At 39.2% G+C, this 12,178-nt stretch overlaps 1 protein-coding gene across 5 annotated transcripts in view; it reads right to left on the bottom strand.

Moving 5' to 3' along the window:
* The window catches only part of PLPPR5 (phospholipid phosphatase related 5), a 150,529-nt gene that overhangs the window by 124,476 nt on the left and 13,875 nt on the right, over nt 1-12,178 (bottom strand). The gene's annotated exons all lie outside the window — the stretch shown is intronic.

Here is a 12,178-nt window from a genome sequence, read left to right as displayed (position 1 = left end):
ATGTAAAATTCCTGCTCTATTTTCGAGGGGTGAAAGTACACCTGAGACACATCATTCAGTGCTGGTGCCACACCTTAAAAACATAGGACATCCGAAGTGAAGTCAGATGTGAGTGGCCAAAAGGGTAAAATGGACTCAAATCCATGCTATGTCAAGATGAAGACTTTAAGTCTCAAGAAAGGAAGAGTCAGAGAGAAACCATCTAGGGGGTTCCAGATGGCTTCAAAAGGTGAGAGAGACCACTGAGCAGAAGACAGGGAGACAGACTTTCATTGTAATACAGAGCGTCCTAATTGTCAGACTTGTTTCATGCACAGAAAGAGCTGCTCCGGGGGCCATGAGTCAGTTTTCTGCCCTGGGTGAGGTTCAAACCCTTTCAAACCAATTATCTAATGATACAGAGGCGGGAACGCTACTTGACTTTCTCAAGGTCTCAAAGGTAGAAAGCAGCAGAGCAAGGAGGACAGCTCAGGTCACCAGCCTGTGAGTCCAGTGAGTCACTGCTCCTTTTATTTATTTATTTTAATTTCAGATTATCATGAAACCTGCGAATACAAAATTTATTACCAATTCTCTGCATTCACTATTTCCATTATAGAGTACATTATTATTACTTGATCCTTTTCTTTTGTCTTGCTTTCTCTCCAGCTCCCCATCCCATACCTGCAACTACTCCTGTTTTATGGAAAGTATATAAGGGGAAAGACTTATATTAAAAGAAAAAAGGAGTTTATAGGAAAGATAGATTGCTATTGACTAGACACATCAAGAAAAGAGTTATGAAAGAGGTATGACTGAAGTTGCCCAAATTAAAGAATAGAGATCATTTAACAGATGGAGACAGCAGAGAGAATTACAGAAAGCAGAGAGAATTACAGAAAGCAGAGAGCTGCGCTTTCTCAGGTCACTGCTGTTTCGCAGGAAATGGCACCACAGGATTGGACCAAGTTTTGAGAATGTCTCTGAGTTCCTTCAAAAAAAAGAGAAGACTTCAAAACATGTAAATATATAAATGTCTATTCTTTTTCCTGAAATATATTTATACCAATAGCTTTTCCATGCCTCTAACTAGTTGCCAAACTTATGTCAAACTAGTATGCCAAACGTAATAACTATGTCTTGAATGCAGTAGATAGGCTATATACCAATTATATGTAGTGTGATAATTTTATTGTGTTACGTAAAAATCACATTAAAAGAACTTAAAGTCTGGGAGGTATGGATGGGAGATTGAAAGGCAGAAGAAGGCAAAATCGGTATTTCTTCATCACTTCTTTCCTCCCTCCTCAGGCAACACCTCTAACAAGAGCTCTCCTCCATACTTTTAGCTCCTGTGAAATAACATCATTTTAGGTTCCAACTTCTGCCCCAAGCTCTGATAACCCCATCTCCTTCCTTCATCTCTCCAGCCTTGGCAGTTGTAGTAGTGGCTTTCTGCTATTGCATAAACTCTGGGTGGTCTCACCATTTCCTGTTCAGCTTCTCAACTTTCCCATCACCTGTGTAATCAACTCCCTAATTAAATTCCCGCAGTTTTAAATTTAATAAAAAAGAACTTAAACGTCTGCATATTAAAAATGGTTAGGTTTGGGGCTTCCCTGGTGGCGCAGTGGTTGAGAATCTGCCTGCCAATGCAGGGGACACGGGTTCGAGCCCTGGTCTGGGAGGATCCCACATGCCGCGGAGCAACTGGGCCCATGAGCCACAGCTACTGAGCCTGCGCGTCTGGAGCCTGTGCTCCGCAAAAAGAGGCCACGACAGTGAGAGGCCCGCGCACCGCGATGAAGAGTGGCCCCCACTTGCCGCAACTAGAGAAAGCCCTCACAAAGAAACGAAGACCCAGCACAGCCAAACATAAATAAATTAAAAAAAAAAAAAAAAAGGTTAGGTTTTTGTTATATCCACTTGTGGCAAGTTTCAAATGTAGTTTTACTTTTTGTCTGAAAAGATTTGATGTCAGCAACATAAAAGAAGGCATCATAGAACCAAGTGATTTAGGAATTAAATGCTCTTTTTCCTTATCTGTTACTATGTCTTCACTATCACAGATTAAGTGCTAATTGTAAATACAATATTCAGGAAAATGTTTTCAATCAGCACTATAAAGTCATAAGGAAAAAGCTATCATAATAATCACATACTCTTCATCTCTATCTCCCAACTAACACTGCTATGCAGAACGATTTGCTGCAGGCGGCCTTAACCTCTCCAGGAGATGACAAAAAATTTGGTACTGGAGAAGAGAACCATCTCTGTGTTATCAAAAGCTCATATGGAGACATTCTGCCCAGGTATGTCATTTCCTTGCTGTGGGGTCATGGGCTAGTTGCTTCATCTTCCTGTGCCTCAGTGTTCTCATCTGTAAATTGAGATAACAATAGTGCCTACCTCTAATGCTGTGAGGATTAAATTAGTTAATATGTGTAAAGTACAAGAAGGACTGATGTATACCAAGTGCCCATATATGTCAGCAATTGGTGTAATTTCTCATTAGCTGCATGGCCTTGGGCAAGTCATTTAATCTCTCTGGCCATTCACTTGGAAATTAAGAGATGAAACTAAATGATCTCTAAGGCCTCTTTCATGACTAAAAAGTCCCAGCTACAAAGAAGCATAATCTCTCTCACAGTGGATTCACAAATCTTTTCCAAAAATGGAGTGGCAGAAAAAGCCTGACAGTGTGGCTTGAATAAAGTGTCTACTGGATTCCTCTATCTGTATTCTAGACTGAGCCCCAGGAAAAAGGAAAAGGAGACCCCACAAGGAACCACGTGATGGAGCCAGCAAGAAGAAGAAACAAAGGTCTCTTTGTGAAAGACCAAAAGGGGTGTCACGTAGTTTTGACTAAGTCTCTTCATTCATTTTAGTAACTGAGTAAACCCCACACTGGAAAGGCACGTGTGAAGGAAGAGGTCATTGCCACCAACCCAAAGATAGTGTTTTGTTTTTTGACTGGAAATGTCAGGAGCTCATTTTAAATTACAAGATGAGGCCCCAGGTGCACTGCCTTTATCCAAGACTGCTCAATTTTGCTGTTTCGGAGAACATGGCATTCTGCTTTGATGAGATCTCTGGAAATACAAGATGCTTCTCAGTGTCAAGAGTACTTCTGTGCACCCCAGTGTGAGAAAAAGCTAAATCTGAAATCTCGATTAAAAATCTCAATAGAAAAGTACAGTTTCTACTGGCACTACTGAGAGCACCCTTTCAAAAAAGGGATCATTATGCTAGAAACACAATACACAATTTCCTCAACATAGCAGTATATCAACACAAATCCTTAGAGAAGAAATGCCGTAAGTTATTTTGGTAATATGCAGATATGTCAGGACTACATTTGTATTTAACCGCCCCATGATTTCAGGAGTGTTTTACTTCCTGACACTGCTTTGAAAGATTTGGAAAAGGGGAAGATGGGCTCTAATTCTGGTTTTGGGATTTGGAGCAAGTCAAGTAACTTCTGTAAGCCTTATTTTCAAGGTATGCTACACATGGAAGGTACTCAACAAATGTCTGCTCAGGGAAAGAAGGAATGAGGAAGGGAGGGAGGGAGGAAATCCCGAGAGTCACAAGCATTTTATCAGAAAGGTCACACTCCAAAGAGGCTGCTGTAAGTCTTTTTTGCTATCATATGTTAATTAACAACTAAATTAGCATTGTAGATATAAAATGATTTTTTACTGATGAAAGTAGTGACTTTTAGTTAGCATGGTAAGTGCTAAAATGGACCCTTAATTGGTGAAATTCAAGCTACTGAACTGGATTGACTAAAATAGTTTGGAAATACTTCCTACCCTTGAATGATCGGGGTATAAGACTCCAGGGAGGCCTGTAACCCATACCCCAGTGACTTGTTCTCAATGGATAGGAAGGTTTCTGCTTGAAGCATGTCAGTCTGAGGACACAGAATCACACCTTGGCTATGCTGAACCTTTTATACAGGGTTTATACACTTAAAACGCATCAAAGGACAGAGAGCTGCCAATTCATTAAACGTACAGAATAGGCTGTATGGAATATTTTGCCTATTTTAATGAATGGTTATTAAGTAACTGTGTGCTCAGCAGAATTCAGTCATTATAACCTCATCATCAAAAACTTCGATTAGTCCCTGGATAATTTATCCACCAAAAATAACCAAAGAGTTGGGCGTGATGAGTCAGATTACAAAACCCTGATTTTGAGATGCTCAAGTCTAGTGATGGAAACATGAATAAAATTAAATACAACATAAAGCACAATATAAGATTATTTTAATGCCATAATGTGCTAAAGCCACAAAGGAATCATAGAGGAGAATGCAGCTACCTCATCTGGGAAAAAGGATCTACTTAGAGGAGTTGGTGCTAGATCTGAAAGGATACAGCAAAATGTTTCAGAAATATTCTTTTTCCTGAGGGGAAGGGTGGGGGAGCACTATAAAGGTTAGAAGCAAGGGAGATAAAAATGAGTTCATACAAAAAATTACAAATGTATTAAGTACCAAAAACACATATACACACACACACACACCTTCCACTCACACATGTTCTCTCAGTGAGAAACGTCCACCAAGACTGTCTTTAAAGTTTTAAACGCACCTGATCTGGAAAAAAAATCTCTAGGATTCTGTTTTTACAAAAAAAATGGTGATTTTACTGACAGTGGTTCTCAAACTACATCTGTCATAATAAGACTAAAAAAGTAAGTAGCCTGGCTGAGTGAAAACTGGCATTCTCAGAAACAGTTTAAATAGTACTGAATATAGAACTCCATTTCACATATTTTACAATATCTCCCATCAAAATGATAGTCTTACGATTTTCCAAAGTCTGTTTAAAAGCTCTTCCTAACTATAGGTTAAGATCTCTGACATCAGAACTTGCCTCCTCGAACTGTATGGATGGGAATGTTGAGCTGGGAGAAGCAAGGTCTATGGGCTATTCCACTGGTCTTAGGAACCAATGAAGTTTTGTCTTTGAACACAGATTTTATTTTTTTAATTTTTATTGGAGTATAGTTAATTTACAATGTTGTGTTAGTTTCAGGTGTGCAGCAAAGTGAATCAGCTATACGTATACATATTGAACACAGATTTTAAATTCCCCTTTTCATGTCTGGTTGTAACTGAGCCTATACGTTTACAAGCATAAGGACGCTGTAAAGAGCACAGTGATGCATAATCAATATGCTTGAACTCTCCTCTGCCTTCTAGGAATGCCACCATTCAGGCTATGAATCAAATCAGTGGGCAATGGCAGGTAGCCAAGGGAGCATCGGATTTGAAGTAATGGATTCAGATCCTAGATGTGGCATTTACACAGTGGAGGAATTGCGTTAAGCTCCCTAGATGTGTTAGTTACCACACATCGTACCTGAAATAGTTAATGTGAAGGGTAAATGGTTTACCACATCCATTCGACAGAAATGATTAAGGACACCTGATGTCCCTTTGCTGCGTAGCACCAATAAATGTTATTGGCATTTATGTTAAAAGAGCAGCTATCACTTAATGCATGTTTATATTTAATTCTTAAAAGATAATGTTAAGTATCATCTCAGTTTACAGACAAGAAAGCTGAGGCTTGGAGAAATAATTTCATGCATAGTGTTTGAACTCTTGAAGGGCAGTGAATACGCCTCCCTCATTATACAAGTCAAGTAATAGCACTGTGCCTAGCACATAGTAGATGCATTATCATCATTCCAAACTTTTACAAATAATGACTTTTGGGCACAGTACAAATTTAAAAATGAATATGATACAATGCACACTTAACAGATGGTATCAACATTGCTCCCTGGAAACATTATTTCTTTCAAATTACACAAATGGGATGATTCTTTATAATAATCTTGACAGTAAGAGCTTATTGAAACATTCTGAAAAACAGCATTGAGTATTGGAGTAATAGTCTGTAATAATTAGTTAGGCCATTTCATACTGTTGTCTTTTTATTTTTGTTCTTCTTTCTACAAGAAAATAAGAAAAGAAGTATAAAAACCTTTTCCGTTTTTCTGCTCCACAGAGTAAGTGTATTAGGCTGACAAAGCCATGCTATAAGCAGTCTAACCATCTCCAATGAACAAGCAGCTACACAACCCATGTAATCTGCTCACATTATGTTTTCCTCATATGCATGAAGTGACTTATTGTCTCCAAGGTGCATTTACATCCGTTTGATTCTCAAGAACAGTTCCAAAAGGTAGGAAAGGCAGGAAGGAATAAGTCAACATTTTTCAGATAAGGTAACTGGTGCAGAGAAGCAACAGGGATAATGAGTGACAGGGGATGGAGGGGGAGGGGGAGAAGGGGAGAGGCAAAGGAAGAAGGGGAGTGGGAGAAGAAGAGGCAGAAGGGAGGGGGAGAGGCAGGGAGAAGGAAAGGGAAAGGAAACGCAAGCTGGTTTAAGGTTCCTGGGCCTTTGCTACCCCCTACCCCCATCACAATCTCCTAATCAGTATGCAAAGGGGATGGGATGAATGAAAAAAGAGACACCATCAAAGGAATGCAGGGAGGAGAAGGGAAAGAGGGAGGGTGAACATGAATGAATGAATATGAATGAGAATATCTAAGTAAAGCAAGGGCCTAAGAGACATAAGGAGGAGTTTAAACAGATCCATAAATCCTCAAAGAGTAGTTCTTAACTTTTAGGAATCTTGGGCATTTCTGACAATCCGATAAAGCCATGGAGGCTCTTACTAGAAAAATGCGTACATACACACACACATACATACATATGTACATACGGTATTTTATAATACAATTTCAGTGTGTTCACTGCCCTCCCCCCCTCAAATCTAGTGCTAGGTCCCATTTTAAGAAACATGTCTTAGGGGGCAAGATGGGAATAAAGACACAGACCTACTAGAGAATGGACTTGAGGATATGGGGAGGGGGTGGGGTGAGATGTGACAGGGTGAGAAAGTGTCATGGACATATATATACTACCAAATGTAAAATAGATAGCTAGTGGGAAGCAGCCACATAGCACAGGGAGATCAGCTCGGTGCTTTGTGACCACCTAGAGGGGTGGGATAGGGAGGGTGGGAGGGAGGGAGACGTGAGAGGGAAGAGATATGGGGACATATGTATATGTATAACTGATTCACTTTGTTATAAAGCAGAAACTAACACACCATTGTAAAGCAATTATACTCCAATAAGTATGTTAAAAAAAAACAAAACAAAAAAGAAACATGTCTTAGAAACAGAGGTCCCCTCAGCTCTCCGTGCACTGCAGTTTGCAGGTCTAGAACCAGAGGGTGGTTCCACAGAAAAGCAGGTGCCTGAAGCACTGTGCCAATGTGTGCCACAGAGATAAGAAACTCGGCTGCAGATCAGAACAACAGAAATATCTCTGAATCTCTCCCGCTGCCACCAACCTCTCCACAACATTTCAAGCTTAACAGGAAACAAAACAATTTCCTACACTACACATTGAAACCACTGTCTACACCAGAACACAAAGTTTCCCATCAAACCAGAAAAAAATGAAATTGAAGATAATAGTTTTGAGAAAAATTTGACCCTTCTAGTATTGAATCCTGATGACAAAATATCTTTAAAGATTTGTTTAATGTGTAAGGATAAAGGTACATAACAAAAGAACTAAATGCACAGGCTTTGACGATTCTAGCACTGTCATTGTGGGACTCTGGACTGGTCATCTCACCTTTTTACATCCGAGTCTCCTTCATAAGTTTATTGTGAAGATTAATTATACTAATGGACTGAAAAAAATTAATACAAGTCTGACATCTAATCTCACTAAACATCCAATTTCTCATTTATAAAGTGGGCTTAATGATAGTGCCTATGTTTAAAGACAGTACTATCACGGTGAGCATTAAATGAAGTAACACATTAAATGTACATTACACAGTGTCTGGTACATAGGAAATATTAGCTAGCGTTAGCCCGCTGAAGAAATGGAGGAGTCGTCAAAGGCAGAAATCACTGACTTGACTGGAAGAACAGAGTTCTAATTGAGTTTTACTGTTCTTGCTATTCAGACTCCCCAATTTTTGTGGGTGATGGATCGAACTAGGTGGCTTCTGTCCACCTCAAATATTTTATCAGCCCTGGAACCCACTAACAGAGGTATTTTGCTAGGTGCCTTAGATAGGTTGTCTTGATTAATTATCCCAACCTTGGGAGGATTAACAGTAGCTAACGCATATTCAGCTGGGCACTACTCTGGTACTTAAATATGTCAACTCATTTTATACTCATAGGATTCCAGGAGTGGAGATGGGTGGAGATAGTAGTGGGCACCCAAGGCAAGGTTCAAGGAAGGAGAGGTCTATGGGAGAGCTTTAGGCTTTGATTTAACAAGATGGAGCTCTGGATATAAGATGCCTTTCTGTCACCATCTACTTCCACCACAGTTAGTGATGCAACATCCTTGGTATAGCGGCAGTAGCTCCATGCCTCAGAGTCTAGGGACCCAGAGGGAGCTTCCTGGGGATGCAGGCATAAACAATCAGAGATGCTCCCTAACCCTCAGACCTGCCCCACTCAGTGCTGGTCTTCTCTGTCTTGATTCTGACTCTATGAAGAGGGACGGTCTAACTTTGTCTCCTTCAAATAATCTGTGTTGCTCAGAGATCTAAGGAACAATAGGGGCTAGTGGCCACTGTATCCAAATTTGGGGGGCAGAAACCATTGTCATCACCAGGTCTTTTAAATGAATGAATCAATGAAAAACAAAGATCACTAATTAAATTTATATCTGTAAATTCTGTAGGTGGTGCTTTGGTAAATGCATACAGATCAAACTGAACAGTACCTGTTTTCAAAGAGTTTATACACCATGACATCTTTGTAAATGAGCCCAAATTACAGGTGTTTTCTGAAAACACAATTAAAATAATATTTCACAACACGAAATAGACTCAGGGATGAAGAGTGTAAAATCATCTTACACAGATATTTTAATAATAGAAGAGCCCTACACTACTGTCCCCAAAATGTCCTAAAACACCACCCATCAGACAAGTCCCTACTTAATTCCCAATAAATGGAGAAAAACTCAGCCTGACATCCCAGGACTCAGCAATGAGACCCTAGTCTTCCTCTTCTGCCATATACCCCTGCATTCCCCACACACCACTCTTAGAAACAAGACAGACCAACCGCTGTTTCAAGAGTACAGACTGCATTTTCTGCTACCAAGTAGTCACTCGTGTTCACACTGCTGCTTCTGTGATGTCCTGACTCAAACTCCATTTCAGCCTCTCCTTTAAGTCACATCTCAAAAGCCACCCTTTTCTTCATGAAGCCTTTCTTCTCCTCTCCAAATAAAAATGATCTTGTCCTCTTTGAACCACCAGAGGTCTTTGCGGTATATATATATGTAAATATGTGCATATAACACTTTTATTATGGTGATTTACATTATGACTTTTGGCATGATTACCTAATTTCTCAAATTAGCTTGTAAACTCTTAAGGATTAGTGACCATGGTTTACTTCTGAAATGACCTTTATAACCACTACTCTGGCTGATATGGTGCTTGCAACACAGGAATTCAATAAGCATTTACTGAATTACTATTTTACTAATAGTGTTAATGAAATAGTGATCTCTTATGGAGTATCAACTATGGGCCAAGGATGATATTTATATATTATATCTCATTTAATATTCAAAATCCTGTGACTTAGAAAATTAAGGATTAAGGAGCTTTAAATTAGTTGTTCAAGGTTACACAGCAAGCAGAATCCCCAACTCTTACCATAACAGCAGGATGCACTTTGAATCTGAATCCAAACTTGTCAGACTCCAAACCTGTGCCCCAAGTCAACACTATTTAAAGAATATTTTGCTTTTAATTTTTAGATAAATAAATTTGGCAAATTTGAAACAAAACCACAGATTGTGGCAGTGAGGAGATCTACTTTTCAAAATTAACTTTAAGGATTAGAATGAGTTTTGAAGATTAAAAATATATATAATGAAGAATCTGTATCACTACAGTCCAAGAAATGTAAAAGATAGGGAAAGAGACCATTTGAGGCATTTATTTAGAAGAATGATTTATGAGTAAGCTGAATTTGCATATTGTAATAGAAAAGGCGCAGGTTTGGGAGCTTGACACAGTAGGATTAAAATTCTGGGTGCAATGTTTTTAGCCTTGGTCCTCGGGCAAGTTACTTAACCTTCCTAAACCTCAGTTTTCCCAAAGGGTAGGTGACAGTAATAATAACTGCTTTCATAGATAATGCAAGTATTAGATAGGTATAGGGTATATAACCCAACAAATGATGGATACTACTAACATTATTATTAATAATATTGTTTTCATGCAAAGTGACTGTGCTAGGCCAGTGTTCTTGAGAAGAATGGAAAAGCAGGGCTGCCATTACTGTTCCCAAACTTTCACATTATGAGAGTGTAATATTGGGAAGAGCAGAAGCGGAAACAAAGGCCAGCAGCACAGCTAGCCTGAATATCCAACATTTCCTTCTCTTTAGACTGACTCCCAAATTCTCTCTCTTGTAACTAATGAACTGAAAATCAAAACATGGAAATCAAGTTGGATCCTCCCTTTTAAAATCTCTCAAGAATATTCTAGATCCCCACCCAAGTAGCCTTTCTCATCTTGTTTCAGAGAACATATTTTTTGGAAGTAGGACAAGCAGTATGGCATTTGGCATCAGTCTCACAGGCATCAAACACCACACCCACCATTTTTGTTTTCAGGTGCTTCTAGTTTATTATCTGATCCTCAGGGTCCTCCAATGTTAACTGGAGAGACTATCTCCTGGAAGGGATGCTCAGAGAAGTATATGTGGCCATGACTATTCAGTGCCCAGCACAAAGCAGGCGCTCAATAATGACTAATTAATTCCCTTTCCCCTCTGTGGTTCCCCCTAAATGGATAATAATCAAATTCTTTGGGCAAATATGTTATGTCTCTAAATGGCACCTGCCACCATGGATAGATGGTTAGGATCTGAAAAGTGCTATCTCATTTAAATAAGACACAGAATGGTAATCACCAAGGGATGAGTTACAGACATTACTGATTATGGCTGTACCCAAACCAGTGTCCTGAAAGTGACAGGTTTTTTTCTTAAAAGAAAAAAAAAAAAAAAAATCCTTGAAAAATCCCTGAGCTATTCAGTCTCCTAGAAAACATGTGTCTGGAAACCCAACATCTGCAGAAAGCAAAAGGGCCCAAGAATGACCAATTAATTTTTTTCTCTTACAGCTTTCCAAATAGAGGAGAGAGAACACAAACATGAAGCTGGATTTGGGGTTTCTGACATATTTTAGCTAATTACAACTGAAAAAAAACAAAACAAAACATTTTCTGGTGCAAGGTCTAACACTTTTCAAACCAGTATGCTGGAGCCGTATTTGAAGTCAACTATCACAGTACCTGTGATAAAGTTACTTTGAAGTTATCAAGAAGTTCCTTGGTTTGTGGAATTCCATTATGTGTGTTAGGAACTTTTCATTATTTTGTAAATTATTAACTCATTTCCTCTAAAATCAAAGAAAACATGAATATCCAAACCTAACAGATAAAACAGATATTCTTAACATTCATTATTGCAATTTACACATTCAACCACTGGGAAAAAAGTCCCTTTCCTTTCCCTCTTCATTTTTAATTTCCTATTAGTTATCTGTTGAGAGAGAGAGACAGATGACCTGTACCACAGGAAGGGAACCTCCAATACTTTGACAGTATTAAAGGAACCATAATAATTGTTTTCTGAAAAAACACCACCAATTCTCCTACCTATAACTTTGTACCACATTCACATACGTAAATTATTATACGATTATCATTCTAATAATTACATATGTATATCTGTGTATATATATGTGTGCATGTGCCCGTATAGACACACACACACACAGTTCATAAATCCAAAAGGCATTCTCAGAAAAGCTCTATGAGAAAAGGACTTAAGCCGCCCAGGGAATGGAAGATCGCTTAAATAAATCTTGTAATTTAGGCACAGCTCCTGCTTTTCAGCAAGCACTGCTGCTGGAGCCTCTTCATTTAGGAGGTCTCATATTCTTTTTTAGATATTTGTTCCCTGGTCAGCTTAGTCTAATTGGCACTTCCTTTCGAAAGGGAAGGAGGCGGTAAAAAGGGAATTTGCGCCCCGACTCTGGAAGCAGAAGTCCCTTCCACACCCCAGCAGTTGATCGCCGTCTCCCTCCCGCTGGCCCCG

The sequence above is a fragment of the Balaenoptera borealis genome, assembly GCF_965194805.1.
Source record: "Balaenoptera borealis genome assembly, chromosome: 1".
In the NCBI taxonomy this organism is placed as follows: Eukaryota; Metazoa; Chordata; class Mammalia; order Artiodactyla; family Balaenopteridae; genus Balaenoptera; species Balaenoptera borealis.
The sequence above is the reverse complement of the archived record's forward strand: the minus strand, read 5'-3'. Positions and strand labels throughout refer to the sequence as shown.